Here is a 26,716-nt window from a genome sequence, read left to right as displayed (position 1 = left end):
CATGAATAAATTTGTTGTGGCCACGACAACACCAAGTAAACCGTCATGTTATCTTTTTTGCTCCATGTCTTGTATTGAATTGGGAAGAGAAAAACGTTTTTAAAGAGAGAAAAACATTAAGAAAGAAAAAATATTTATTTATTTATTTATTTATGTATTTATTTATTTATTTATTTATTTATTTATTTATTTATTTATTTATTTATTTATTTATTTATTTATTTATTTATTTATTTATTTATTTATTTATTTATTTATTTATTTATTTATTTATTTATTTATTTATTTATTTATTTATTTATTTATTTATTTATTTATTTTTCACGTTGCATAATTTCATAATTTCCCCATCAGGGTTATAATGAACTAAAATCGGTGAAATTCTTGAAATAAAACAAAGTAAAATTCTTATAATAATAAGAATATAAATAAATTGGGTCTCCAATTGAACATATTCTAGTGACTGATCACATTGAAATGTTTTAGTTGGCCAAATTTAATTAATGTGAATTAAATTGCATCAATTCACAGAAATTAAATTTGGCCAACTGGAAATTTTAGATGTGATCGTCACTAGAAAATTTTCAATTGGAGACCTGAATTTTTTTTACAGTGTACCTGAAATGAAATAAACCCCTTAACTTATTTTATTTCAGCTAGTGTCTTATTTTCACATATATATATATATATATATATATATATATATATATATATATATATATATATATACATACACACACACACACACACACACACAAACATAACATAATAAAAAATAAAGGTAAAAAATAAAATAAATGGGAAATATAAAAATAACTAATTCAAAATATTAATACAAATTCTAGTATCACAATTATAGTAAAATAACACTGCATTCCATTCAAGTAGATAGCAGTTGGACTTGCATGAGGAAAATAGCTGCCCAGAAGCATTAAAATATGGCCATCAAGTGAAATGACTTTCCCTGAAAAAAAACTTGACTGCCATTCAAAAGTAGTCTTTTATTCTCATAAAATAGATGTTTTTGCAAGCAGCATATAAATCACAAAAAAAAAATTTCATTCTAGATTTTCTCTCTTCTTTCATTCTAAAAAATAACAAAACATGTAGGCTGGTGTGTAGTGCATGTGCTTTGACATATTGCAAGCAACGCAGGTTTGATTCCTCCTCAGGTCATTTCTCACCCCTCTCTATTCCCCAGTATGTCCTGTTGTTGCTTCACTGTCCTGTATAATTAAAGGCCAAAAAACATAGAAAAAACTTATTTGAAAAGCTTGCAACATAGAAAAATCCCAACAGCACCCAGCTACTTGCTCAGCGCAGTGATGCGATTGTTTTTGCTGTGCGGCTTAATTACGTATTAGATCGATGTGACTTTTGTGCATAAATGGTCTCTACCCTTCTGCCCAACAATGTCTAATAAATCTGAGAGGGGCGAATATTGATGCCGCAAGTGACGGTGACACAAAAGAGGGGTATTTAGAACAAGGCTGCGAGGGTCATGAACAGTATTTTAAGCTGGCAGTTTAACCCTGCATCCTGTCAGCACTGACCTTTCGTCAACCCCAACGAGTGGCTTGTTTCTCTCTGCTTGACTTCTCTTCTTTACAATGAGAGAGAGAGAGAGAGAGAGAGAGAGAGAGAGGTAGAAAAAGGGATGTATGAGAGGTGTCATGCAGAGACGTTTACATGAAAAGGAGTTAGGACTTGAAAGCTAGTGCTGTTTTGCAGTCACCCCATACATTTGTTTTATTCCCCTACCATAACTGTTTCCATTCATCTCTAGGTACACCTGCTTTTTTTTCTTTTATTACTGTTTCACAAGCTGGCAAATTGATGTGTGGCCCAGGCACCGCCCGCATGTGGATGTTGATCAGGGGGCGTTATTGACCTGCCTAGAAGCTCGGACGACCTCCATTTGACCCGGTGTTCACCTGCAGTTGACCTTGAATGGAAGGCTCTCACTCTCAGACACACACACTTGCTTTCTTTCTCTCACACACACCCACCCACACACATGCACAAAGGGTAAATCATGGGTTAGAACCTCTCACCTCTCTGTGAGCTCTTGGTTATTAGCGCTGATGTGAATGGGACTGAGAATGAAGGAGGGTAGTGATAACATTGAGCAAATATTTATTTACATTTAAAAGCACAATATGTAAGATTTTTGGACTAAAATATCCAAACAGTTATATATCTTGTTGACTGTGTGTGTGTACTTACATTATCCCAAATGTTTCCAGGGAAAAATCCAGGGAAATAAGCAATTTTAACCTGGACATGGATCGTGTTCGTGGGTCGCCTATCAATGACATCATACCCACACTACCCTCGATTTCCGGTTTTATTTCGTAAACACCAAAGATGCTTTAATATATTATGTTTTATTAGACAGGTGAGCAACTGTTTGCATACATTCATCATCAGAAAACGAATCATTGTTATATAGCTCAACACAGTTAGTCTTATTGGTTAAATCTCGTTTTCTTGATTTACCCCAAGTACCATGTTTTACTGTGCCTAATATCGATCTAGCTTACTGTAGTGTGCAACAAGTGTCTCACAGTAGTCACCGAGTGAACGCATAGTATTATAACAACTTTCAACACAATCAAATGTAACTAATATGATAAAACAGCGGTGCATTACCCCACATACGCATTACCGAAATAAGCGGAAGCGGCCGTCTGGGGCATAATAATCGCTCCAGCGGCCTCGCTCTGCTCCAGCGGCTTTTACCCCACCCTGCTTCATAATACAGTAATGTTAATAAATCATTAATACATTAGCTCATATATAAATATGATTTCTGCCCCGAGTCCCGTCAGATTCTTTTCCACCGGCTACAAAGGTGAAGACTGCGAAATCAAGGTGTCATCAAGCCAGGCCTTTGTTTTGAATAAGCGACCTTTAGCTGTGAAAATTAAATATTGTGCCTTTAAAAAATTATCAATATAAATCACACAAAAAAATATTATTACCATAGTTAAAACAGTTGGGAAATGTCAAAACAAGAGTAAAGTATGTGTGTGCAATGTTGAAAAGTCAAAGACATGCTTTGAAGTATTCTGTTCTATTCATTATTTGCATATAAATTCAGGTTTGCCATCACATGAATAAATTGTTTTAAAATATATTAAATAGAAAATTGTTCAAATTATTATGCTGATAATGTAATTTGAAATTCAAAAATAATGTTTTAAATGGCACACATTTTATATGGAAACTTTAAATTGTGGTCTCTGGATTTTGGACCCCACTTTATGCATGTCTGTATGTGTGTATGGGGGAATGGAGTGGAGAGATGGGAGGGACTATGATTTAAACCAGTTTGAAAGCTTTCTGTAATTATACATGAATTATCCATGAAGGCCTTGATGTTAAAGCTGTCTCTGTCGATGTGAGGTTTGTCTGTTAGAGGTGACAGACAGTCTGTTGTAAGCCTCTCACATAACTCACAGGTATTTTGAGGGCTTATGCCACTAAAGGTGCACTTAAGTCTCGACACAAGTTCTTTTCATAGTTGCTGTCACTATAAAATTGTACACGGAGCAATTAGTCTAATGTATAGTACAAGATTCTGGTTAGTTCGTTGGTAAGCATGCTTCTAGTTTCATATCCTGTGGGCTGCAGTTCCTCTGGTCATTCAAAGTAAACAATCCCAAGTTGAACAAACAGTTGCATTTGACCAAGTAGTGCCTGAAATTTCAAAAATAACATGTCATAAATGCATGACTTAATTATGTTCTTGTCATTTGTTTCGTTACAGGTTCAAAGCCTCGTATTTGCATCATTCGTTTTGGACTCTTCCAAATAGCTTGGTTCTTCTGGTATATGTGTGATCTCTTGAGAAGACCTAGATACAAGAAACAAAGAACTCCTCTGCCTGAAGGATCCAAGTCAAACCAATCTGTTACAAGTAACATTTCATTATCTCTTCAGATACAAACCACAAGGTCCCGCAAATAGAGGCCTATTTTTCCGGCTCTGCTAATAGAATTGAATTTCACAGAGTGTAACTTAAATTAGACATTCCATAGCAGCCCTGAATGGCAGAAATAATCGGCATGGGTGACTAATTTGGCAGAGCGTGCGCTAAGTACACAAATCCCCTTTTTTCCACCCCTCGCCTGAGGTTTGCGAAGAGCAGCACACAACCCACAGACAAAGGCAACACACGGCTCATAAAAATTAACATAGTAAATGACCTGGAGAGGAAGGCACAATAAATAATCTGATCTTATCACCTCAGAGTATGCGTGGCATGGAACGGAGGCGTCCAATGAAAATATCCTCGTTAATCTTGCATACCCTTGGACAAACTTCTTCACAGGAAGCCATTTCTCTACAGAGTCTCTGGGGGTCGAGACAAGGTTGCCTACTTCTACAACTAAAATCGTTTTTTTTTTTTTTTTTTGGGAGCAAATTGAGCAAAACTGACCATGATATTTAACATGTAAAAACTTTTTAAAGACTTCTGGACTGACAATTACTTGACAGTAGCCTGTGAAATGTGAAATGTGAAATATCATACTTGAGCAATGTACATTTTTACATTCAGTCAATCAAAAGTTCAGTCATTTTTTGTCTTTTAATATTCTTAAAATGTAGTCAATATTTAACATAGTTAAAATGCACTTGTGCTGTAATATCATGTTTTTTTGTGTCTATAAATGATCTTCATGATCTTCCCCATGTGAGATCCACCAATCAGAGAGGTTCCCCAATCTCAATAGTTTTTTTGATTGGATAAAATGAATGGAGAATATCTTGTGTTTCTCCTCGAGCACCCACGGGATTGGCGCCCATGCAATTGGGCTTTTCGCACTGTGCTTAACCCCGGGTTATCACTTTTCTAAACCATGTTTTTAAATGTGCACAGTATGAAACGATGCAGTGTTAGAATGTTGCAGCTAAATGCTTGGCAACTGACAACCAATAGTTATAGAAACACTGCGTGTTGTATATACAGTAGTTTCAGCGTTATATCGAATAAAATCTTGAAAAAGAGACCTTAAAAAGTAAATTCAGGGTAAACTTTATAGTTCAGTCAATATATAATATGAGGATGCACAATGCTAGAGCCTTTATGTAAATATACCGTGTGTGCTGATCGTCCAATCAGTGACACTGACACAGCAGATGTTAGCCCGGGAATGTATGTGAAACGAAAGCTAATGAATACAGAGTATTAACTGTTAACCCTGGGTAAATTATGAGCAGTGTACCCTTATGATTGCATTAGTTTGGCTATAATTGGATATTTTTTTTGTTCAAAAAGCATTGTTATTGCATAGCTAATATCTTGTGGTGTTGCTTTTCTCTAACTGTGCGTTCACACCGCCGCCGGCGAGAGCGTCAAAGTGGCCGTAAGTCATTCATTTTCAATGGGAGCCCGGCGGCGAGCTCCGGCGAGAGCGGCGCTGCGCGTCTTGGACGATTTGGGTGTCGAGGAGAGTTGAAATCAGGTCAACTTTATGGTAATGAGCTATGATGCGGCAACCAATGGGAATGTAGTGCTCCGCTTGAGATGATTCCAGAGAACGTAGTGCTGTAAACTTTGGTTCCGACCACATTAGTTCCCAAGCAAAATAGAGGAGAGGTTGATCATTGCTGGTGCAGCGGGTTTGATGGCTTTTAATTGGTTTATTTCGTTAGCAAACATGTAACTATAATTGTTAAGTTCTTTCCATCGATCTGCTTTTTTTAAACTTTCACATTTAAATGATTTCATGAGGTTATATTATATGGCTATACCCTACCTGTGGTCAGTCTGCACAAACGCCGATCAACATGATTGTTTGCTTTGCAGCCCCTTTAAATGCAGTTTTAAAAAAGACCAAGTATTCGATCCACGTCAGAGCGGCAGCGCGTCCACGAATCTTTCTACAGCGTCGCTGGCAGGGCGGCCAGAGCGAAGTTTGACGCTCTCGCCGGCGGCGGTGTGAACGCACAGTAATCATGCTTTTGTCAACAGTACATTATTAAAACAATTGGTAACACTTTACTTAAAGCCTTTATGTATAATGCTTTATAAATATGCAAATGTGCACTATATCTTTAGTAAATAATTTTAGGTAAAATGCATTATAATATTTACAGATTCCTTGTTACATTTGAAATTGGTTGTTTGTTGTGTTTAAATGTATTATATTTTCTAAAGGTGTATTATAATGTATTATAACACATGCACGCACACACACACACACACACACACACACACACACAATATGTGTTTTATGGTCCATAGGTGTTATGGTTCTGTACAAACTGTATATTCTATCCCCCTACACTAACCCTACCGCTAAACCTACTCATCACACAACACTTTGTAATTTTTTCAATTTCAAAAAACACTTTTTAGTATGATTTTAAAGCCATTTGATTTACTAGGACACAGGAAGTGTCCTCATAAACCATGTTTATGTCGTAATACCCATGTTTTTATACACATTTGTGTCCTCATAAACCACATATAACTGTTCTCTCACACACACACAAATACACACACTCACACACACACACACACACACACACACACACACACACACACACACACACACACACACACACACACATACAGGTTAGCATGACTTATAAGGACAATTTCTACAAACCAGAAAAAAAGGTGGTTTAGGGGGACTATGACTTCCTTTAATGCTAGAGCTTTCAAATAAAAATGGAAATGCTTTAAAAAAATCCTGGGTTCAAAACACAAACTTTATTATTTATTTAAACTTTATAAAACATGATACAAGGCACCCTGATTTTTTGGTGACTTACAAGGACGTGTGTCCTAGAAGACAAAAACCAGGATTATGAGGACAAAGGGTTTACAAGGACTATGTGATGTCACAATGACATCACAGTTCATTAGCATATACAACTAAACATGACTACACACTGCACTGCAAAGACAGATGGGTTTACTGGGACTGTGAGATGTCTTTGACATGAACGTTAATTATCACTACACAAAAACGAAGCCAGAAAGGTTTGTACTCTGATATCACCCATGAAACCAAAACAGGCCTTTAGCTTTAAGGTTTATTGTTTGGATTATATTATAAAGTGCTGGTCATATAATTAGAATATCATCAAAAAGTTTATTTATTTCACTAATTCCATTCAAAAAGTGAAACGTGTATATTTTATTCATTCATTACACACAGACTGATATATTTCAAATGTTTATTTCTTTTAATGTTGATGATTATAACTGACAACTAAGGAAAATCCCAAATTCAGTATCTCAGAAAATTAGAATATTGTGAAAAGGTTGAATATTGAAGACACACTCTAATCAGCTGATGAACTCAAAACACCTGCAAAGGCCTTTAAATGGTCTCTCAGTCTAGTTCGGTAGGCGACACAATCATGGGGAAGAAGCTGACCTGACAGCTGTCCAAAAGACGACCTTTGACCCCTTGCACAAGGAGGGCAAGAGACAGAAGGTCATTGCAAAAGAGGCTGACTGTTCACAGAGCTCTGTGTCCAAGCACATTAATAGAGAGGCGAAGGGAAGGAAAAGATGTGCTAGAAAAAAGTGTACAAGCAATAGGGATAACCGCACCCTGGAGAGGATTGTGAAACAAAACCCATTCAAAAATGTGGGGGAGATTCACAAAGAGTGGACTGCAGCTGGAGTCAGTGCTTCAAGAACCAGACGTATGCAAGACATGGGTTTCAGCTGTCGCACTCTTGAGCAACAGACAGCGTCAGAAGCATCTCGCCTGGGCTAAAGACAGACAGGACTGGAGCTGCTGAGTGGCCAGAGTTATGTTCTCTGATGAAGTCAACCAGGGTCTCAGAGTCTGGAGGAAGAGAGGAGAGACACACAATCCACGTTGCTTGAGGTCCAGTGTAAAGTTTCCACAGTCAGTGATGGTTTGGGGTGCCATGTCATCTGCTGGTGTTGGTCCACTGTGTTTTCTGAGGTCAAAGGTCAACACAGCCGTATACCAGGACGTTTTAGAGCACTTCATGCTTCCTGCTGCTGACCAACTTTTATGGAGATGCGGATTTCATTTTCCAGCAGGACTGGGACCAGCACACAGTGCCAAAGCAACCAGTGCCTGGTTTAAGAACCATGGTATCCCTGTTCTTAATTGGCCAGCAAACTCGCCTGACCTTAACCTCATAGAACATCTCTGGGGTATTGTGAAGAGGAAGATGCGATATGCCAGACCCAACAATGTAGAAGAGCTGAAGGCCACTATCAAAGCAACCTGGGCTCTCATAACACCTGAGCAGTGCCACAGACTGATCGACTCCATGCCACGCCGCATTGCTGCAGTAATTCAGGCAAAACCAGCCTCAGCTAAGGATTGAGTGCTGGACATGCTCATACTTTTCATGTTCATACTTTTCAGTTGGCCGAGATTTGTATTGGTCTTAAGTAATATTCTAATTTTCTGAGATACTGAATTTGGGATTTATTTGAAATATATCAGTCTGTGTGTAATTAATGAATATAATAGACAAGTTTCACTTTTTGAATGGAATTAGTGAAATAAATAAACTTTTTGATGATATTCTAATTATATATGACCAGCACCTGTATGCTGGGTTCAGTCCTTTTTGTTGGGTGGTTTTCACTATGACGACTAGATTTTGGGTCACTCCCTGCCGAGTTAGCAGCTGGGTTACTCTCACTGACAGTAGTAATAGTGCTCCCCATCACAAACATGTCCAGCTAATGGGTCACATAACCAGCGCACTATCAAATCTTTACAGAGAGAAAAGAGAAGACTGCACCCATATCAACATCACAGAGTGTAGTGTCATGAAGCATGCCTTCTGCCACTGCCACACGTGCAGTCTGGGAATCTTTGTTGATTACACTGGGAGTCATGTAGAGTGATCATACCATGCTCGACTGAAAGTGAAGCCTTTAATGTCAGAATGAGGAGATGACACCAGCTACAGCTGCTTTAGCACAGAGCAGGGGTGTCCAAACTCGGTCCTGGAGGGCCACTGTCCTGCAGAGTTCAGCTCCATCTTGCCTCAACACTCCTGCCCGGAAGCTTCTAGTATGCCTTGATGAGCTGATTTAGCTGTGTTTGATAGGGGTTGGAGCTGTACTCTGCAGGACAGGACAGTGGCCCTTCAGGACCGACTTTAGACACCCCTAGTGTCTCATCAGAAGACTGGATTAACCCCCTCCATTCATATGGATTTATTTGACCATCTCTTTATGAACGTTTTGAAGCCTCAGAGTTTTGGTTGAACAGACTTTCAATGGAAGGACAGAAATCTCTCAGATTTCATAAAACATATCTTCATTTGTGTGCTAAAGATGAATGAAAGTCTTATGGGTTTGGAACGACATGAGCGAGAGTAAATTGGGGCGGCAGTGGCTCAGTGGTTCATGTAGGTTGTCTACAAACCGGAAGGTTGGTGGTTCGATCCCCGGTTCCACCTGACCAAGTGCCGAGGTGTCCATGAGCAAGACACCTAACCCCAGCTGCTCCCGACGAGCTGGATGGCGCCTTGCATGGCTGACACCGCCATCGGTGTGTGAATGAGTGTGTGAATGGGTGAATGTGAGGCAAAATGTAAAGCGCTTTGGATGGCCGTAGGTCTGTTAAAAGCGCTATATAAATGCAGTCCATTTACCATTTACCAAATTATATTTTTGGGTGAATTAACCCTTTGAAATATTCAAACCATTAGAGTGATACTGTAGTAGTGCTACAGTGGTTGGATTAGAAGCATGACTGCCTCCGGATCGTCTTTGCAAGTTTTACTGAAACATCCTCGCGGGTTCTAAAGAAACAATACCTCCCCTTCATTAAAGAGGCTTCTGAGAGGTGGCAAATAAGCAGTTGAGCAAGTTATTAAAATAAAGTCACAAGTTTTAACCATGTTAATGTTTTGAATTTAATATTTTGAAGAGCTTTAAAACAGTCAATGTGAACAACAATACATTTTGGTTATCTTGCCACAGATGCAGATATCTGAAACATCAACTATAGTTAATGCATGTCAGATGAAACAAAATGCCCAATCACAGCAGCCACTTCTGCTTTTTCTTCATATCAGTCGATGTTCCCACGATGTTCAGCACTTCCATCACTAAAAACAAGAAAGCATTGCAGTGTGAAATGTTTAATATTTAAAAAATGTTCAGACTTATAAAATCTAAAAAACTGCCATACTAGCGAGCTTGTTCTCCTGTTTTATCAACAATTTCCTCGCTCGCTGCGGCCCTCATTTTCCACTTATCACTCCCCGCCGGTTCTGTTACAGAAGAGTCCAACACGAGACAACGATATGGCGCAACCAGACAGGATACTGTTACATGATTGGCTGTTAGCGGGTCACGCCCTACGTTGCTAGGTTACCAGAGAGCGAGTGCCTTTGTTCATGCAACCAAACTTGCTTCTCAACCTCTGGTTTCTTCCGACAAAGAAAAAAAAATTATCGAACGTTTTATCGAACGCATTTTTATTGATATCGGTTACGTGTCTATCGTGATACATATCGTTATCGTTTTATCGGCCAGCCCTACGCAGTGCTGAGTTTATTTACACACGTGCAGCTCATGATACAGCATCTCAGAACAGCTCATTTACTGTGAACACAGCTGAAAACACCGGATCATGAGCTGCCCGATGTCAAACAACAGTACTCGAACCATCAGCACACATTTATTAGCTGACAGTCAGATAAAAATAAAAAGATTGATGTGTAACATTTAAATAAATTATAAAATTTTATTACATTTCAGGAATCATAAGAATAGACAATTTTTTTCTACAGTATAATGTTATCCAATCACTCCATTCAAACTGGGTTTGACAATCATCTGTCATAGTCACCCTGCAGTAATCTGTGATCGCACAGACCAGGGCCCTCATTTATCAATGGTGCGTACACACAGATCTGTGCGTAGTGAGTGCGTAAAAGAACAGTTTCACGCAAAGTGTGGGATCTAACAACTTGAACTTGGACGTAGAAATGTGTGTAAATATAAGCACATCTCTGAGCACGCTTACGCTGAGAATCTAGTGCTAGAACAGCGACACTACACATAAAAAGCATTTAAGACAGTTTGCATTAAGCAGATCACATATGTCCTGTTTCCTTTAATTATAAAACACTCAATGTCTCATTTTTGTAGGTGTAAACAAGATGTGTAATTTTTGTCAAACCCTATAAAAGACAGCTGTGACAAATGTAATTTATTTCCTTGGACCCAACCTACATCCAGTTCCCTTACCGAAATCCTCAACAAGCTGGAATAAAATGGGGCTTTCATGCTATCGAATTTGATGATGTAAATAGAAAAGGGTTTCATTCTGTTAACATGCAAATCATTTATGATGCAAATTTGTTGTTGTTAAACGTCGTTGCGCAACTCCTTCTGTGTTTGTGAAGTTCCTCTTCTTCGCCACAATTGCAGTGAGGAAAAAACACAATCACGTGATTTTTAAAGGGAGTGTTGTCCCCATATATGGTTGATTGGAGGCGTTTCCGAATGCTTATGACCGTGAACAAGAATTGCACATGTGGGATTTATCAACATTGAGTGCTTACTCATGTGCGTAAGAACTGTGGTGCGCATGTTTGATAAATACAGATTTTATTGTACTTAGGCCCATTTTAAATTTCATTCGTAGGACAAAATATAGAACCTTTTCTACGCACTGTTGATAAATGACCCACAGTTCAGAACATGTGATTTGCGGATTAATTGCAAAATTTAACCAAAAGTCCAGTGCTCAGATACTGTACAAAATAAAATATTAAAAAACAAACTGGCTTAAACACTAATGTATCTTACAAAACGACACAATACCTGTTCTGAACTTGCTTCTGGCAAACAGGGTGTAAATATCTCAGTGGAGGCAACATCTGTGTTCATCTGTAAAGGAGAGGATGAAAAGAAACACGGCTGTAAGACACTCGCTGGAGCTGAAGAAGCTGCAAAATAAGACTAAACCTAGACATGTAGTTTTTGGAAACAAACTGAATAAACATGGGTTACTCTGAAGGCATTCTGTTCCCTCTATAACTAATACACTACAGTGTCCTAGTAAACCTGTCTGTCCTCATAATGCAGTGTGTTTTCAGGTTCACACACTCATGCTCCAGTGTTTCCTCTATAACTAATACACTACAGTGTCCTAGTAAACCTGTCTGTCCTCACAATGCAGTGTGTTTTCAGGTTCACACACTCATGTCCCAGTGTTTCCTCTATAACTAATACACTACAGTGTCCTAGTAAACCTGTCTGTCCTCACAATGCAGTGTGTTTTCAGGTTCACACACTCATGTCCCAGTGTTTCCTCTATAACTAATACACTACAGTGTCCTAGTAAACCTGTCTGTCCTCACAATGCAGTGTGTTTTCAGGTTCACACACTCATGTCCCAGTGTTTCCTCTATAACTAATACACTACAGTGTCCTAGTAAACCTGTCTGTCCTCACAATGCAGTGTGTTTTCAGGTTCACACACTCATGTCCCAGTGTTTCCTCTATAACTAATACACTACAGTGTAGGGATGGGCATTTTTGTCAATTTCTCATTTCGATCATCGATAGGTCTCAAAAACGAGTACTCGAGTAATTGGGGGCGGGGCATGTGCAGGGGGCGGGGCATGTCCGTCATTGAGATAATGAAAATACTGTTATGAAAATGGTTGTTGACAAATACAAACGTGACATGAAAACGGGTATATGAAAACATGAACATATAAAACAAAAAATAACTGCTAGATTATGATGCATAAATGTCTTTGAAAAAGAAACATCTTTATAAAATGACCGTCTCAAATAACCAAGTCAGTAATATCGAGCATTGCCTTTGAGCTGAAACTGTGAAATAACACCACCCTGCAGAGCTTGCTATCTGGTTAATAAACTCAACCAAACGCACCCTATATCAATATTAATATGAGATTATTATGAACCTATAACGACATAAATCAACACAAAAGGACGTGAATGCGCACGTGAACTTCAGCGTGCTAGATTTTACAGCCGAAGGGTTTGAAACGGAACATTTTGAATGCGCTCTTCCCTTAACAACGCTGATACACGGACAACGAAAGCACAGAAACATTTTATTAAAATCCTGTTCTCATTATAATGCTTTGACAGATTGACTCTGCACATCATGCACTTAATTTTATTATTCATGATCGAAGCGTTACAGACATCACTGCGCGTTTTCAAACTCATAGCGAAAAACCAACTTTAAATAAACTAGGTCTACTGTTAAAAAATACGAGAACAGTATAGCAGTGCTCCATTACTAATATCAATGATTCTGAGAAAGAAATAGCCTATCTGAAAAGAATATGACCGTCTCTAAACCATCATGTCGAGCATGAAATATGCGTTTGAGCTGAAACTGAAGAGAATGAACAACAGCCGGTATAACGGCAGCGCTTTTCTAGCTTATTAAGCTCAACCAAACGCTTCTTATATTAGATTAAACAGATAGACAACATAAAAGTATCTTACAACGTGCATCTGCAGATAAGGACGCGGATGCTCACATGAACTTCACGCGCTAGTCTGAGTGTTCTCGCTAGTTTCTCTGTGGATCAGCTGATACACGGGGAACTAAGCACAGATCATTTACAGCATTCTAATTTCCATCGTGTTTTCATTATAATGCTATGTAGGCTATGACAGATTGGCGCTGCACATCTTGCACTAACCATTCAATGATCTCATGATTCCAGACATCACTGCAGTGCACGCCTTTATTTCGCCGCGGTCTGGAGGCGTGCTGTAAAACGCTAACCAATCAGACCTCCGCAAAACGATGCAATAACCAATAAAAAAAGAGACAAATATATTTTTTTCAGGGCGATCATCGTTCTCATGATCGATGATCGCTGTCACGTTCGAGTACTCGATTACTCGACCACTGTTGCCCATCCCTACTACAGTGTCCTAGTAAACCTGTCTGTCCTCACAATGCAGTGTGTTTTCAGGTTCACACACTCATGCCCCAGTGTTTCCTCTATAACTAATACACTACAGTGTCCTAGTAAACCTGTCTGTCCTCACAATGCAGTGTGTTTTCAGGTTCACACACTCATGCCCCAGTGTTTCCTCTATAACTAATACACTACAGTGTCCTAGTAAACCTGTCTGTCCTCACAATGCAGTGTGTTTTCAGGTTCACACACTCATGCCCCAGTGTTTCCTCTATAACTAATACACTACAGTGTCCTAGTAAACCTGTCTGTCCTCACAATGCAGTGTGTTTTCAGGTTCACACACTCATGCCCCAGTGTTTCCTCTATAACTAATACACTACAGTGTCCTAGTAAACCTGTCTGTCCTCACAATGCAGTGTGTTTTCAGGTTCACACACTCATGCCCCAGTGTTTCCTCTATAACTAATACACTACAGTGTCCTAGTAAACCGGTCTGTCCTCACAATGCAGTGTGTTTTCAGGTTCACACACTCATGTCCCAGTGTTTCCTCTATAACTAATACACTACAGTGTCCTAGTAAACCTGTCTGTCCTCACAATGCAGTGTGTTTTCAGGTTCACACACTCATGCCCCAGTGTTTCCTCTATAACTAATACACTACAGTGTCCTAGTAAACCTGTCTGTCCTCACAATGCAGTGTGTTTTCAGGTTCACACACTCATGTCCCAGTGTTTCCTCTATAACTAATACACTACAGTGTCCTAGTAAACCTGTCTGTCCTCACAATGCAGTGTGTTTTCAGGTTCACACACTCATGCCCCAGTGTTTCCTCTATAACTAATACACTACAGTGTCCTAGTAAACCTGTCTGTCCTCACAATGCAGTGTGTTTTCAGGTTCACACACTCATGCCCCAGTGTTTCCTCTATAACTAATACACTACAGTGTCCTAGTAAACCTGTCTGTCCTCACAATGCAGTGTGTTTTCAGGTTCACACACTCATGCCCCAGTGTTTCCTCTATAACTAATACACTACAGTGTCCTAGTAAACCTGTCTGTCCTCATAATGCAGTGTGTTTTCAGGTTCACACACTCATGTCCCAGTGTTTCCTCTATAACTAATACACTACAGTGTCCTAGTAAACCTGTCTGTCCTCACAATGCAGTGTGTTTTCAGGTTCACACACTCATGCTCCAGTGTTTCCTCTATAACTAATACACTACAGTGTCCTAGTAAACCTGTCTGTCCTCACAATGCAGTGTGTTTTCAGGTTCACACACTCATGTCCCAGTGTTTCCTCTATAACTAATACACTACAGTGTCCTAGTAAACCTGTCTGTCCTCACAATGCAGTGTGTTTTCAGGTTCACACACTCATGCCCCAGTGTTTCCTCTATAACTAATACACTAGAGTGTCCTAGTAAACCTGTCTGTCCTCACAATGCAGTGTGTTTTCAGGTTCACACACTCATGCCCCAGTGTTTCCTCTATAACTAATACACTACAGTGTCCTAGTAAACCTGTCTGTCCTCACAATGCAGTGTGTTTTCAGGTTCACACACTCATGTCCCAGTGTTTCCTCTATAACTAATACACTACAGTGTCCTAGTAAACCTGTCTGTCCTCACAATGCAGTGTGTTTTCAGTTTCACACACTCATGTCCCAGTGTTTCCTCTATAACTAATACACTACAGTGTCCTAGTAAACCTGTCTGTCCTCACAATGCAGTGTGTTTTCAGGTTCACACACTCATGCCCCAGTGTTTCCTCTATAACTAATACACTACAGTGTCCTAGTAAACCTGTCTGTCCTCACAATGCAGTGTGTTTTCAGGTTCACACACTCATGCTCCAGTGTTTCCTCTATAACTAATACACTACAGTGTCCTAGTAAACCTGTCTGTCCTCACAATGCAGTGTGTTTTCAGTTTCACACACTCATGTCCCAGTGTTTCCTCTATAACTAATACACTACAGTGTCCTAGTAAACCTGTCTGTCCTCACAATGCAGTGTGTTTTCAGGTTCACACACTCATGTCCCAGTGTTTCCTCTATAACTAATACACTACAGTGTCCTAGTAAACCTGTCTGTCCTCACAATGCAGTGTGTTTTCAGTTTCACACACTCATGTCCCAGTGTTTCCTCTATAACTAATACACTACAGTGTCCTAGTAAACCTGTCTGTCCTCACAATGCAGTGTGTTTTCAGGTTCACACACTCATGCTCCAGTGTTTCCTCTATAACTAATACACTACAGTGTCCTAGTAAACCTGTCTGTCCTCACAATGCAGTGTGTTTTCAGGTTCACACACTCATGTCGTGTGTTTCCTATTTAACTAATACACTACAGTGTCCTAGTAAACCTGTCTGTCCTCACAATGCAGTGTGTTTTCAGGTTCACACACTCATGTCCCAGTGTTTCCTCTATAACTAATACACTACAGTGTCCTAGTAAACCTGTCTGTCCTCACAATGCAGTGTGTTTTCAGGTTCACACAGCGCTTGACTCTACATCAAATCTCTATCAACTTTATACTTTTCAGATGTACAATAAATAAACATAATATTAAAAATTCATCTGGCTTAAACACTAATGTATCTTACAAAACGACACAATACCTGTTTTGAACTTGCTTCTGGCAAACAGGGTGTGGATTGTATCAACCTTATTTTGAAAATATGAACAAGGCTTGTTTTACGGATATTACAAATAAGGAAAACGGAGCAAGAAAAGAACAAGATCTGCTAAAACTCAAAATATCATGCCCTTTTCTAACTAATCCTAAACTAACTTTTCTTCACGGGACAGAAAAGCCCTCTTTGTTCTCTTTATATGGGTCATTCTCCTTCTGATGATTGTGAAAGAGTGCGCCGGTGTCTACTGTTGCTATTATCAGAGGCCACTTTATCTGATTGATGGACAAAACGCACAGCTTATATTTTATATAAATTAACAGTGACGTTTTCACGCAATGAAAGCGTTTTATTTCAACAGTAGTGACCGCAGTGACGACTTTGCAGTTGACAATGGCTTGAGCGGTTTGACTCAGAACTATTCCTGTCTCGACAGAGAGCTGTCATCTGCTCTTGTGATCTGTATCTGCTTGCGCGTTACACGCGAATGGTGCTTTTGTGCATTCAAGCGTTTGAAGCGAATTCGCATCTGACGCCCCAGTTGAAAAATTTGAACTTTGGCATCAATTCGCGGCACGTTAACCAATCAGGAGCCTGCTCGCTGCGGTCATGTGGTAAAGTGATGTGATGAGAAACCCTGCATAATTTAAAAATACTACTATTGTGTCACAAAATTTAGTTTTAAGACTTTTTCAGGTGACAATGTAGTTGTTTAAAGCTCAAATCTGTGGTTTATTTATAAAGAGAGCGCCTATTTTAAAAAAAAATCTTGTGTTTTTGGAATTGTGAGATCCAGGCGATCACCGGGCAATCAGCGCTCATAACCCTGGCGAAGGCAGCCTTTCCTCGGCCAGTCCTTCTGGCGTCTGCCGCTGGCTCTGATGTCCTGTAGCGGCTCATCTTGTGTAGATCTAACGGGCGATCTTTGGTGTCATGAATCTATAATTTGTTGTCTGCCAAATCGTTTTGACTGAGGGCAAAGAGAAGTTTCATAACTTTATATTTTAAGGATATTTAAATATACATGCAGTGAAGATAATGTAGGAGTCGCCTGGACCACATTTGTGTGGCTATTAATGCTTAATATATATTTTTAATGAAAATGAAAAGAGGCAGAGTGGTTTTTTATGACATATTTCATATTTTATGAGTGCCTTGAACGCGCGTCAATTTCGCATCCAGCTCTCGATTTCTACGCGCGTCCAATTCGCTGCGGACGCGCGAATGCATTCATTGACGCTCTATTCGCGTTTGGTGTGAACGCAGCATGACACGTGTCAATGAGCTACGTACAGAGAGCTGTCATCTGCTCATGTGATGGCAGTGGCCGTCCTGAGGAGAACGTGGGCTGCTCTAACACGTATCAATGAGCGACGGACAGAGAGCAAGCCCAATCCAGTGAAGGCGGTAAAGAAAACAGTGTGTGTCTGTGAAGGCGAGCTGTGAAGGTGTGGATGACGCAGCACGATTCAAAAATACATGTTTCAAGATCGATTTGTAATCGATGCATCGAGAAAACGAGTGAATCGTTACACCCCTAATTATTGGCACTGGAATCTGATATTGGCTACATTTAAAACAACAATGTGAATAGCTGTACTAAAAAATCTGATCTGAGCACAGACTGTGATGACGCGTTTCAACGGTCATCAATATCGTAAATCCTGCAACGTTTTTTGTAATTTCATTTTTAAAAATATATATACATTTATAACACTAATACTTTGTATTTTATTGCTTTTGCATAAAATGACAAAAACAAGTTACCGCTGCTGTGAGGGTGTTACTAATACAGCGTCTATGGGAGTGATGGTGAAAATCTTAACATCTTAATTTTAAATTAACATCTTAACATCTCATCACATACGTGTGATGGTACATGTCTTCAAATGCACTATTGTGTTGTACTCTGACATTATAAAACAGGACAGATGTATGTGGTGTACCTTTAAATCTGTGGATATACGGCTGCTCGAGGTGTGGCTCGTCAGGTCTGGAGTTAATGTGGTCTTAGGTCTGCGTCGTCCATTTCATCTGGCTGCAGAATTAAAGGCATAGTATTTTAAACAGAATAAAAAAAAGCATACAAATATTTGCAAATACACAAATCTAATATGATACTCACTCTATTTTTTCCCTCTTTTTGAAAGTTGTGAAATCACCATTGTGGCGTTTTTCTTTTGCTATTTGAGTAAATCGGCACACAAAAAAATATTTAATGTATTCATTCACAGCTATAATATTTAACCCAACTATGATGACTTCCGCTCGGAGAAACCTGGAAATGTGAAATGGGTCTATAGAGCACCAAGGCTCGTAGTGTGAACGTCGCCTTAAGTGTACACGCTCAGAAAAGTGTATGTTAGATCAGCGTGTAAATATAAAGTTTATCTGGCAAGGCTTTAAAACGCATGCAAACATAAGCTTTCATGATGGCGAAGATTGCGATGCCACTCTATCGCTGCGCTGCAAAACATGTGTGAACGTAGGGCTGTAACGATTTGACCAAAAATAAAAATCTCGATGAAATTAACATTTTACCTCGATTACGATTAACGAACGATTATTTTGCTCTTCTTTTTTTTTTGCTTTCCTTTTTTGCCCTTATAGTTCACTGATAAGGTTTGTACTGTAAATATTTTCTACTATTAAAGGTGGGACATTTTTTTTCTAATGAAAGTGCATTTCTTTGTGATTTTAAAATACTTGAAGGAAACGGTTGACTTTCAGCAGTTATTGTCTGTGGGGCAGATTTCTGCTTGTTGTACACCAGATACAGATAAATTAACACTATAGGCCTACATTACATTTATCTTAATGCATTAATGAGACAGTGATTGTGTGTGTGAATTAGTCATACCGTATTATTAATTATGAAGCTGTGGTTTGTACTTACTTCAAAAGGTAGACAAATCTATGCCATAACGGTATCTAAGCTACTTTAGTGATGAATCACGGGACGGCGTTGACACTGCGTTTCTGCTGCTCTCTGCGCGCGATCTTCACGGGATGTGTGAGCTTCTGTCTCAGTGTTCGTGTATCACAATATATCAGGCGTTAGTTCAACATAATACGCATCTGATGGTCTAAAAACGCTTCAGTGTTCAAACTGGCAGGGCTTAAAACAAATACAAATGACAAGCTTGTGAGGACGCAAGTGAAAGTGATCTGGCTTCGGGGCACTCGCGCCGTCTGTGTGTGTGTATCAGCGCATATAAGAGCGGCGATTAACTTCCCTGTATAAACTGTGTAAAACATGCAATTACCATAGTAATACTGAGCATCTATAAACAAAGATAACTGCTCCTGCATCTTTCCGTGTGCCTGCAAACTGCACTTGATGTGACTGACGGGGCAGAGTCACGTGACTAAAACCGAAATGGCAAAATTACGTCGGTTAGAGGTTCTAAATTAGTCGATTACTTTTCGATTAATCGTCCAGCCCTATGTGAACGTGCATCATGTTGGACAGTATGTTGGGACGGAGGTTCCAGAAGTGCAACGATCTCTCTACAAGGCAGAACGTGGATATAATAGTTCACAATCTAAGATCGTGATATATCGCACAGCCCTCCTTGTCCTTTGGCAGTTTATCACGTGACGCTCTGAACGCTCTCATCACATACGTGTGATGGTACATGTCTTCAAATGCACTATTGTGTTGTCCTCTGACATTATAAAACAGGACAGATGTATGTGGTGTACCTTTAAATCTGTGGATATACGGCTGCTCGAGGTGTGGCTCGTCAGGTCTGGAGTTAATGTGGTCTTAGGTCTGCGTCGTCCATTTCATCTGGCTGCAGAATTAAAGGCATAGTATTTTAAACAGAATAAAAAAAACAGCATAAAAATATTAGCAAATACATAAATCTAATATGATACACATCCATACAGTGTCTATCCACCTTATTTCGCAATGCAAAAGTAACCTATTTTCTTTGAATGCACAAGATTTCTAATTCATCAGCACCATTATGAGTAAAACATAATGCTATTCTATGTGCTGCTGTATTATTAAGACTGACCGATGATTATAAATAAGTACAATTAATTTCCTGTTTCACATGACAGCTTATTTTACATGAGCAGGCTTGAAAGTACCTCTAAATGAGTCCATATCAATTTTCACTTTTCACTTTTAATCCATATATTACTTTATTATGCCAACAAAACAAAAAATGTAGTAAAGATAATATTCTTTTATTCCTTTTTGTTTTTTTATTCTGATATTCCAGCCTTAAACGTGTTTAATTATTATCTTAAGTTAATATGCTAAATTTGACAGGTTAAATTGTACTGTAACAGTCAATATATTAATAATTAGAAAGATCAATTCTATATTTAACCTAGGTTCAAGTAAAAAGTCAGACATTAAATATTACATGACATAACTTTATTACATAACTTTTGGATTATTAAATATGTTTAAAATGTAGACTAATGGAGTGTAAAGCTGCCCAAAGATTATTTTAGGGAAGATTTGCATTACAATAATTATACTCTGTCACAATTTCATCAAAAGATGTCGAATTAACATTTGCAGACATTCAGAATACTTTAACTTTACCTGATGAGATTAATTTTTGCTTTTAAATGCATTTGAATATGTAATGATTATAAAGCTCATTTAATCCTGTCACAACGCACATTCAAGGCAATCTGAGGCTTTATAAACAGCTGAATTCCTCAATGATGGGAAGATTATTAATAATTGTTAATACTTATTCTTAATAATTATAACTTTTCATTAATAAATACATGCGTTATTCAGTTTCCGGGGTCACGTTAACATTACCATGATGAGACTCGCGCTCGACTGTGTAAATATATATATTAAAGTCTGCCAACCGAAAACTAAGTGCAGACAAACACATAGATATGACTAATTTATATGAATCACTATATAAAACATATAAACGTAATGTACTTACCTACTAGGCTGCTGTTTGACAGGGCCGCGATGACGGTCACACTCCGGTAGGATCTCAATAATGCGCCTGCGCGTCTTTAACCAATCAGACAACCGCGCGCCATTTTCAAACCGTCAACGCCCATTATCGTGTAAATGTGTGTACGCTAGCAGTGGCAGATCCCGCCGATAGGCGGAGTGATGAGATACACACAAACACACCAGAAAACTGGTATACCTACTTAAAGGGACATTCAATAAAAAAGCAGGAGGATGTTCCTGAGGTTCATAGAGATGATTTCACGCTGTTTGAATTACAAGGACATGTCCTAGGTCCTTATAATCCCAAATGTCCTTATAATGCTGGTGTGTAAACTGGTGAAATGTCCTTGTAATACACCAAAACCAACACACACACACACACACACACACACACACACACACACACACACACACACACACACACACACACACACACACACACACACACACACACACACACACACAGAGAACACTATTAACAAACACTTTTGTCATTAATTCTTTTGACTAGACTAAACAATGCATGTATGCAGGTATGCAGGTTATCCAGTATATTCTGTGGTAAATTGTGGGGCTGGAAACACATGCAAATGGATGTTCTAGTTGGTCTATTGTACTAACATTATGTGTGAGTTGCTGCACCTCTGGGGATGACACGTTTATGCAAGATCCATTGCGAAAGCTTTACTGTGCTAAATATGTACTAGAAACCACCTGAGGATGAATGTCACAGATCTCTATCTCAAGCCCTTCATTTCTGTGTCCCGATGCCCTCTGAGGAACTTCAAAATAGAGAGGGCTGGGATGGTTGTCCCCATTGAGTAGGTCATATTCAGTACAGTATTCATGTCAGCCAGGAATATATGTCATTTGTCAGTGTTACAGAGGAGCTTTGAATCAGAGCTGTAGCCTCATAGCTGTGAAGGCCAGCAAATAAATCATTCAGGATACACAGCGACTCTCTCTCTCTTTCTTACAGACACACAGAACAGCACATAAACAGAGTGATTTAGCGATTTAAGCGCCCCACTTTTAGCTTACTGAATGAGAAAGACATGAGAAAGTTGTCAAAGCAACACCTTGCTCACTTTGGCCAAGCCATGGCCTTCAGACTTTAAAGAATTACATTTTGTTGACTGACAGTTTGTTACAGATGATTTATTGATTGATAATAGCTCTAATTTTCAAAAGGTGTTCTCCACTTTTTGTTCCGAGATGAAACCAAGGTCTTGATTTATCTAGCATTTGGATTGAATTCAAAAACATGTGATTCATTTTGAGGTTTCATGGCCACATGCATACTGCAGCTCAATACGGTTGTCAGTCCTTTTCAGAGTTCTTAGTCTTGTTATAGGTAATTGGCAATTTGTGGGAAATTGGCAAAATGCTTTCTACACTCTTAAAAAGAAAGGTTCTTCTATGCCATCACTGAGACAAAAAAAAAAAACATTTTAATGTTTAAGTGTATAACCAAATACACTCTCGTAAAAATACAATGCAGATGGTGTTAGCCACATTAACAAAATCCATATGAACTGAACAAATAGTTGTTAATGTCGTGATGTTATTTAGCGACTCGTGAACATATTGTTCAGATGTTTTCATTGAATCCATTGAACTATAACCGTTCTGAACAATTTGTACATGAGTTGAACTGAAATTATCCAAGCGGTGCTCAACTCATTGAACGAGAATCATCATTTTTGAGCTGATACTAAGTGCATTGGAGTGTACTGAACATTTGAGTGTTGGTGCATTTATAGCCAAATATCACAAATATTAAAAACACTTTCATTGGCAATATAAATTGGCAATATGAATTTTTCTGAAATGTTATTGGGAAATTGAGAGATGAAACCATGTTGATGACCTGAGTCTGTGGTAGAGTAATGAGTTTTGATGTGAAACTCGAGGTCGGGGACCAAATCTGTTCTGTGGGGTGAGGACTGGAGTCAGTCCTAGAGCCTCCGGACAAATCTTTGGGGTGCGGATTGGATTGATTCCATTCCTAGAGCTTCCTGTCTGATTTTAGGTGAAAAATCGGATCTATTGGAGACGTCCAATATACTTAGGCATGCCGAAAGAACACTACAGACACAGTACAATCAACATGGGGAAATATCACAGTAAAACAAGCACCTGTGAAAAATATGATACACCGATGTTTGGCCAGATGAAAACTTTATCTATGTATCATCTTTATATCTCTTTTAATTCCTTTTATAACTGTTTTAATTTTAAAGGGGTCATGAACTGGGAAATCAAATTTTCCTTGAGCTTTTGACATATAAGAGGTCATCATACTATAAGAATATCCTGTAAGTTTCAGAACTGAAAACTTCCTTGCAGGGCCGGCCCTGACCAATTTGCTGCCCTAGGCAAGATTTTACTTGGTGCCCCTTTTGTATCAAGTTGTGGAAACACTGCTACTGTTTTATTTTTGCAATGCATTGATGTTTTTTAAAAAAAAATGTATTGTTGTTTTATATGATGTCCAATCCTTTCTACCCCGTCATTATGTTCATGATATTATTATTGTTAATTTTTTTAAAGGCTGATGATAGTTAAACTATACAAAAATAGCACCTACAGCCTAACCACAAATAGCAAGAGTGCATCTGGCATTCATGCACAAACTATTCATTGAGAACTATACATTTTAAAATTGCCATATGTCCCCTTAAAACTGCACAACTGTAGAATAAAAACATTAGGCTATTAAAAAAGTGATATTACATGCGTTTTAAAAAACAGATATGATTTTTTTGGACAAAATCACACTGTCTGTGGCCTCTGGAGAACCCAGAACGACTGCTTGCATACAGTTTAAGGTAAAACTGGAATTAATTAGCGAACATTAGTATTTTACTTCTATGCAATATAAAAGCAATATTAAATAAAATGTTCATTCATTAGCCTATACATCACTTTACCTCTGTCTTTACACTGCAAAAAATGCTCTTCTTATTTAGTATTTTTCTTCTTGTTTCCAGTCCAAACATCTAAAAATTATTAAATCAAGATGCATTTTAAGTAAAATGACATATGATATATTTTCCTTGTTTTCTGGGGGGGAAAAAAATCTAAATTAAGTGAGTTTTTGCTTAAAACAAGCTAAATTATCTGCCAAATGGGGTGAGAAAAATTATCTTATTTCTGTTTGGGACAGAAACACGATTTCAATCAGAAACTAGATTATTTTTCTCACCCCATTGGCAGATAATTTAGCTTGTTTTAAGCATAAACTCTCTTAAGAAAAATATATAATTTTACTTATCTAGTAAATGCATCTTGATTTAAGAATTTTTAAATATTTAGACTAGAAACAAGACAAAAATAGGTTACTAAATAAGAAGAGCAGTGTATCCCTTATCTTCCCTGCATCAGAGGCTTCTGTCTTTTTTGACACTACAATTCGGCAACTTTCACTGAGTCTACACCTTGAGCGAGCGACCAAGCACCCTAAAAAATGAAAGCAATCCTGTCTACATTAGATGCGGCGAGAGGCGACGCGACACAACAAATCCCCCCAACGTTAAACTGATCGCGCGTTATATTTCTGACGCACTTCAAGTAGCTCGGCGGGGGGAGATCGATGAGGCGGACTGGGAAGAGGCGGGGGACTTGGTTAAGCTTTTTGCGCTTTATTTGGTAATATTTCAAATTAATATGAATGAAATAGTATCAGTAATACATTTTGGCGCTCCTATGGATGAGTGGCACCCCTAGCATTTGCCTATTCCGCCTATGCCACGGGCCGGCCCTGCTTCCTTGTTAGTCCAATAAAAGCTTTTATTGACACCAGGCTCAGCAAACGACAGGTTTTTCTAAGTTGGGATCTATGTCAAAGGGAGGCAAGCACCGCCTCTGCAGAAGAAGATCAGCGCCTACTTCATCACTGCCTGTTTAGCCCCGCCCACTGATTTGTGCATGACATGCAATAGAATAGGTAGCCTAAGTGGTCTACGTGGTGCTAAACCAGATCGAGCTACCAAGCAATAAACATGCCGTTGAGGATTACAAAATATTGTGCAGTGCCTGGGCTCGACAGTAATGCATCATGTAAGTAACTGTGTTCATTCTACTGCCTGATCTGAAATGTAATGATTCATGTACAGTCCGATGTTCTTTGTCTGTGTGTCAGTAAATCAAACCACTGACTAAACGTCAACTTGTGTTGTTTCTCTTAGTATGATAAAAAAGAATCTGTTATTTAATCAGTTTATCAGTGACTCACGTTTTATTCAACGAATCTCTAAACTATATAACATTTGCACTGTTAGTGAAGATGAAAGCATTCGTTTGTGTACAAAACAGTGGTGGCTGGTCAATAGAGGGCGCTGGGGCGCCGCCCCCCTCAAAATTCCAGAAATATACGTGTATACAAAAATGATATAAAAATGAAATAAAAAAAAATTGTTTACTCATACGAGGAGCCGGCTGTTAGTAAGAGCCTCAGCATTTCATAAAAACTGGCTTTGATCGGTTAACTATTTTATATGTTCTTCAATATGTTTCATGCGGTTTCATCGGACAAATGGATGTCTATCTGAGTTCAAAAATCTACGGGCAGCATGTGACCTGAAGCTGGTCTCTAATTGGTTTCTTAAAGATCCTCCTCCGGACACAGGTCGCTGTGTCCCTGGTGAATCACAATTGGATGTGTGTTATTTTATCTAATCTGATTGGTTCTCGTCACCTCTCATTCAACTTTCCGCTCTTGGCCACTAATGCGAAAGTGCGCGGACGACACAGTCACTCCGACTCCGCCAAAACTTTGTTAGGATGATCACTTTCGTAGAGATGGCAGCAGTTAAACCAAATTATTTCACAAGACGTTCGTTGGAAGAAAAAAAAGGATAAATGATCCCGGACCAACGCGATTTACAAATCCAGCAGCAGGCCAGTGACAGAGGATGAAGCTACACTCTGAGCTTCACGCGCTTGTTATGAGAAACGTAGGTGGCTGGCTGGATGTGTTGTTAGCAATGCCCTTTATTGCTTTCCCTGTCTTTTATTTCAAAGTGTCGGTACTGAAGTTTTGTGGACAACAATGGGGGTAAGAGACCTCAAATATCTGACTGAACAATGCAAACGTCATGACACTACTGAGATGACTGACTTTAATCAGAGAGTCATTGAGAAATTTGATGGCCAGAAAGAAAGGAGAGCAAAATTTATGTTCAAGTAGTCAACATGCTAGTCTGTTGTTGCTGTTTTC

General features: G+C 38.8%; 1 long non-coding RNA gene across 1 annotated transcript; it reads right to left on the bottom strand.

The window, feature by feature from the left end:
• Nucleotides 1-11,806: 11,806 nt before the first annotated feature.
• On the bottom strand, nucleotides 11,807-21,846 carry LOC307124606. Its single transcript, XR_013816281.1, has 4 exons — nucleotides 21,476-21,846; nucleotides 20,250-20,341; nucleotides 18,491-18,582; nucleotides 11,807-11,872 (listed from the first exon to the last, which is right to left on the bottom strand). It is a non-coding gene; the product is annotated as an uncharacterized lncRNA (long non-coding RNA).
• Nucleotides 21,847-26,716: the final 4,870 nt, after the last annotated feature.

Source organism: Gobio gobio (genome assembly GCF_949357685.1).
Source record: "Gobio gobio genome assembly, chromosome: 4".
In the NCBI taxonomy this organism is placed as follows: domain Eukaryota; kingdom Metazoa; phylum Chordata; class Actinopteri; order Cypriniformes; family Gobionidae; genus Gobio; species Gobio gobio.
This window is presented reverse-complemented; position numbering and strand designations above follow the sequence as displayed.